The 5,900-nt window shown below is 39.4% G+C and overlaps 1 long non-coding RNA gene across 2 annotated transcripts; it reads left to right on the forward strand.

Annotated features, from left to right (window-relative positions):
• The first annotated feature begins 1,027 nt into the window (after window positions 1-1,027).
• On the forward strand, window positions 1,028-5,482 carry LOC120501084. Of its 2 annotated transcripts, none has more exons than XR_005627223.1 (3): window positions 1,028-1,167; window positions 3,850-3,986; window positions 5,364-5,482. It is a non-coding gene; the product is annotated as an uncharacterized LOC120501084 (long non-coding RNA). The 2 variants fall into 2 exon arrangements; XR_005627224.1 differs by having other exon boundaries at window positions 5,227-5,421.
• Window positions 5,483-5,900: the final 418 nt, after the last annotated feature.

Here is a 5,900-nt window from a genome sequence, read left to right on the forward strand (position 1 = left end):
GTTCCACCTCTAAACACACTGTGATTTTACTGATACAGTAAAATCAGTGAAGAGGCAAAATGTCATTGCTTTATTCAGAGGTTGCTATTGGCTATTTAAGTATTCTCTTTTATGACTACACATAGAGGCTGTAAGGTCTACTTACATGAATCTGAAAGATGATAGCTTCTGAAATGACTGACACACATTTTAGGTTTGGAAATTAGAAAGTGATTTGTATTTGATGGGAATAAGCAGTTTATGTTCTGTATAAAAGAAATTATGTACCTAGAAGAAATTTAACTATGATTATACTAAGCTAAGACCTTACCATGGTTCTCCAAAGCACTATAATGCTCCTCTAGTCTATATGAGTATTCTTACAGATTTTGTAGTATTTTGAAATAAGTGAGGCATCATTTAATATTTACCTTCTTGAAAAGACTTTATTTCCTTGCATTTAATTTTGCAGTCTAAAAGATTAACATAAATACACTCAAAAGTAGGTTCCATGGCCATATAAATGGTTTTATTTTCCCAAAATTTGGGTACCTTACAGTTGCCCTTGGAATGACTAAGTCAACAGGAGATGCCTGGATTCCCAGTGCTTATGAAATTCAATCTATTTCTTTAGGTGCATAAGTAAGAATTCAGAGCTCAGATGCATGATCTAATTATGTGGTTTAGCAAGCTGACACTCACCTTATGATGTGTGATAAACAGTCCTTTCACTTAATGCAGTTCAAGACATTCTCAGAACTGAGAATTATTTCTGCCACAGACGTAAATGGCAGAGCTCCCACTGCCTGGAGTGGAATAAGTTCACTGCAAGCCCAAGATGTTTTGCTTCAAGCTGCATGCACATTGACATGCCCATATGGCATTTCTTCTGGCTCTGTCATCTCCTCCCTTGCAGCTGCTGTTTGCGCAAGGCTATGGATGCATGCCCTGTTCCAGCTGCAGCTGTGCCAACAAAAAGATGAGTGCCACAGCCTCCTCCCCACTCTGCTACTGGAAGTTACCAGCCCCTCTGAACTGCTGGCCAGGCTCGACATGTGACTTCCCATAACTTGTTTCACTCAAATAACTTGTTTCAGTCAAACATAACAGGGGCGATCTCCTTTAAATTCTTACCATTGTCTCTTCTCTTTTGGATGGATGTTGGATAGGGGCCACAGAGAGAAGGTGGTGAGTGCATGGGGATGAAAGGGTGTTGCTTCAGTGACCTGTTCAGCTGCTGCAGCCACAGCCAAGAGGGTGCATGTCCACAGCCTATGTGCAATTGCTAATTGAGTCCACTGCTGTCAAGAACCCTTATATCCTGGCAACAGAATTGTAAGGCCCAATGAATTCCTGCAGTCAAAATTAATGTAGACTGACGAACATGCTATTACTGGTTCATTTAGATTTCTAAAAATCAAATCAAGAAAAGCCATTAAATAAATGGCCTGTACTAAATTAAATTAAATTAAATTAAAGCAAGTCAGGATTCCATTTGGGATGGTGAAGCTGAACAGAACAGGAACAGAAATAAAAAGGGTTGCTGTAATGTGAGCGGTGGCTACCAGACAAACAGATGTGTTTATCTTTGAGGTATATTTTTAAAATTTGTGCTGTTTCATTTATACTTAAACCAAGTTAGCATCAGTCATATTTCTCTTGGTTTCCAGTGACAATTATTTTTGAACTGTGTGTATTGTTGGGAAATACAAAGAAGACTTAGTACAGACAGCTATACCAAGCCAATGACTAATTTTACTTCTGGATCCTTTCTGGATGACTTTTTGTGATGAGTTTCAATCAAACCGCAATTTATGCCTATGGTAGTCACGAGAACATTTTTTATTTCATGTACAGTTTCTTCCTACACTCCCCCTTAACATGTGAGACAGACTTCTTGGAAATTTAAACTTGGTGAAATGCATTGTATCAATAAATCCCAGCATTTGTAAGAAAGCTGTGCTAATCTGGAATTCAGAGCAAGGCATGAAGCAGAAAGTCAACAGGCTACTTGGCACACTACAGCTGGGGAAGAATAAGATTAAAATAAATACAGAAAGCTTCATTCCAAATGAAATATCTTTGCCAGGAAGGAGGCGAGGCTCAAAACACCAGGTTCTACAGAAGGAGAGGGTGAAGATTTGATCTCTCATGGGATCAGCAGAGAGAAGAGTGTCCCAGGAGTAAAGCTGTTTTCTGTCATTCTTTCTTCCTAACATAATCTTCAATGGGGGCAACTTGGCTGTTCTGGTGCAAAATATGGTACAAAGAAAACTTGAAATCAGTCAGTCATGTTATTGCCCTGAATTATCAAGATGGGTTAACATGGAGTGGAGCTGACAAATCAAAACACCGAGGCAGTCTTTGTTGTTGTTCAGACTGAGTCATAACTGCATGGTACAGTTTCCAGTAAGAAGTTATCTTTCAGACAGCTTACACATGGATTGCCATTCATCAAGGAATGTGGGGTTACTGTAAGCAAAGATAAACCGAAGGGCAATACACCGAAATAATTTATGATGTGGGCTTAGTGGGGAAAACAATGACTGCTGAAGGAGTCAGTCCTGATAAATTCAAAGAAGAAATGCATCAAAATGAATATTGGATGTAATTCCTGAGTCAAAGGCTATAATCTCCTTCCTGAAATTGATGTAAAAAATACTACCCATTTAGTTCCCATTCACCACCTAAAGCAGGGCTACCAGTGCTGTTTCCCAGCAGTCAAAAGTACACAGCACCTGGCTCAAGATACTGACAATTTTTGCCTATATTTGCAATTTTATCAAATGCCATTGCTAAAACAGGACAAAGATGTAGCTGAGCCACTGTGTCTGAACTCTGCCTTTTTATCAGTGGATGGCTGACATGGTGGGAGAAAAATTTGACACTGAGTGTTTCGGGTTTTGAACATTTATTTTACTCTAAGAACAGATCATAGTGCTGATTTCTTTTTTTCTACTGTATGACATTTTTAGTTTTGTCATGGACTTATTAAGTTAAATTTTCTTTATATGGGGAGATGTTTAAAATGAAGATAATTTAGAGTAAATGAAGCAGCCTCTTTGATCTCACTAGGAGCGACCAGGAAGAGACAGAATTCCCCATGACTTGCTCTGCAGAAGCCATCATGGGGAGATTAACTTTTCTAGATAAACAAATGCACAAAAATATCTATTAGATTGGTGGTGCCTCAGGGAACATCCCTCCTTTTCCATTCCTTATGGTGTCTATTTTGCACCTAATTTGCTTTAAATTTTGTCTGGTCCTGTTTTGAACTGAGAGGTTTGCTCTAGTTCCTCAGCGTGGCTCCTGTGGCAGCATGCTTCAGAAGTGCACTCTCTCCTCTGCAAAGTGACTTTTATCTCTTTAAAATTGAGTCCTGTTCTAGTAGTGGAGAATTTGGGTGAAAACCTTTTCCCTCACCTTCGCCACTTCCTAGATTGTTGTACAAACCTTACCCACGCTGCTCCCTCCTGGTGAGCCATCTCAGCCTGCTACACCTCATAGCCATCTCATCCCCTAAAATGACCTGCAAATATCCTCCTCCAATCCTTTAGGGGTTAAATGCATGAAGTAGAAAGTCCTTATGTAGTGTAAAGCAGAGGTTTTTGAGAAAAAAGGTTATGCTACATTAGCATCCAGGAGACCAATTGTTACCTAAGGCCTCTGTGTCTGGTTTGCAACACTGAGCTAGCTGAAAGTCACCATAAAAAAAACACTCACAGCCTGCCACAGCAGTGTACAAACACACACCTTGTTGCCCACTGGAAGATTTGAGGTATTTTGTTTTGGAAGAATTTAGATCTGGTGGTGAAATCAGACAGCTCAAGTCCACAATTCTTCATGGTATTACTGTTTCCCCTTTTTCAGGAAAAATGGGCACTCTACCCAGACAGCCTCCCTCTGCACAGCTAAGTAAACCATCATTGTCAGGAATGTGGGCACACTCCGGTTTGTGCCAGGCTGTGTGTGCGCTCCCTGCGAAAGCATTTCCTGCAGCAAAACAAGTAAGTGCCACAACGACAAATACTACAACAGTCAGTCAATTGACGGGCTCAAATGCTTCTTTGCCACCAAGAAGTGAATCTTTGCATGGAAAACACAGGGCCTGGGCAATTGCTTTTCCTGCATCTTATATCAGCCTTTATTTTTTCCCCCTGATCCAGATCTGACGTGAGTTGCTTCTTAAAATTCAGAGACCTGGGAGATTATTATGGCAACTCAGTGTAGTACAATGTTTAAATGTGTCCTCACTCACCCTCTATTGCATGACATGAATCAAACATACTGTTGGTTTGTCTTGGTAGAAGTATGGACCTATATGAAGAAGACAAACAGGATATGTGCTCTAATGGTTCTAACACTTTACAGAATAACAGCACCTCAAACAGAGATGGCTGTCTGGGAATAAAGCAGATATGTCAGGCCATGAACCATTGTCACTTACTTTGAATTCACACTGAAAAGTGTCACGAGGAACAAGGATATTTTGTCTCCTAAATATAACACATATAGTAATAGTACTTTTCCTAAGATAGTCTGGAAACTCAAGAAAAAGTGGGTTTTTCTCTTTTTTTCCTTCTAAACTAGCAGCAGTGGCTGTGTGGTCATTTGGTATTCTTCTGTGTAAAAAATACAGTACATTCCTTATTCCCAGCCACCTTGACCACTAGCTGTTGTGTTTCCTACATCAGAGGAGATGAAATCATTAGTACCACCAGTAATGATGCCTGCAGAAGCTCCTCTCTTTTGCCAGCTCATAGAAAGGGTCTGGATGAACTATGAAAAGGATCTACGACCCATTTAAACTCCTGGCTGTTTAAATTGGCTATTAGAGTTCTGCCGTCACTGTCATTTCTTGGCTTCCTGATGAAAGAACAGATGACTTTGCTGAGCTATCTTGGTTGAGGAAAAATGCATAAAAACAGAATTTTGAAAAAAATCATTGAGAGATAACTTTTAATTGAAACAAGTGGGGGAAATAAAATAGAAATTTAAAAAAAGAGGAAGAAAATGGTAAACCTTCAAGCATAATCCAGTGAAACAAATTTGTGGTCAGATTATGTCTTGTCACGTCGTCAAGGTATTCAACAGAGACCTGACTGTGTCAAAATATTACTCTAATAAAAGAGAGTGATAAGGTTTACATACATCATTTAATATGAATTAATGTTGAAAACTGGTTTTGCAACAAAGCTGTACACAAATAAAAAGGTTTTTTCATATTTTACTGACCTTTATCCACAGAAAATAAGGAAACCAGAAAACATAGAAAAACCCACCAATTTATAGATAGCACAAGAAACACCTAGCTCATTCTATTGTGCATTGCAAGAGTTGTTTACTTTAAAATGAGTAATGATGAGGCTGTTTTTGAAAAACAGCATTCAAGGCTGATATTTAACTCCTCCCCATGAGTGTCTGAAAGAGGCAATTCAGACTCTGGAACAAGAGAACTGGCTGAATTTCAAGAGGATGACTTCTTGGAGGTGGTCTACTGGAGGCTGTGGGCATGATTCTTCAGACAACCCTGAAAAGAGCTTCTGCATCCTTGTGAGGTAAAAAAAAAATACAGGAGACAAAGGATTAATTATTCTTTCACTTGCTGGTGTCAGAGAGAAGAGTGTCACAGACAACAAACCTCTACAAAGAAGAATGTATTATGCGACATACTATGATATTTTAATTAACCCTGACCTCAGACCTCCAGCTCAAAGAAGGATGAATGCATTTAGAAATAACTGACAAGACTTTTGCTGGGTATGTCTGCAAGGAAGCTGCTTGGCAGAGTGAGGTCCTGCCCGTGTCCAACAGACATGGAGAGGTTTGAAGGACGTGTTTGAAACAGACTGCAATATGGATTAGTTTCTGTTCCTGTTTTAATTAAGGTGCTTCTTCATTTCTGGGTCAGTTGGCACACA

The sequence above is a fragment of the Passer montanus genome, unplaced genomic scaffold (assembly GCF_014805655.1).
Source record: "Passer montanus isolate IOZ18808 unplaced genomic scaffold, ASM1480565v1 scaffold2, whole genome shotgun sequence".
In the NCBI taxonomy this organism is placed as follows: domain Eukaryota; kingdom Metazoa; phylum Chordata; class Aves; order Passeriformes; family Passeridae; genus Passer; species Passer montanus.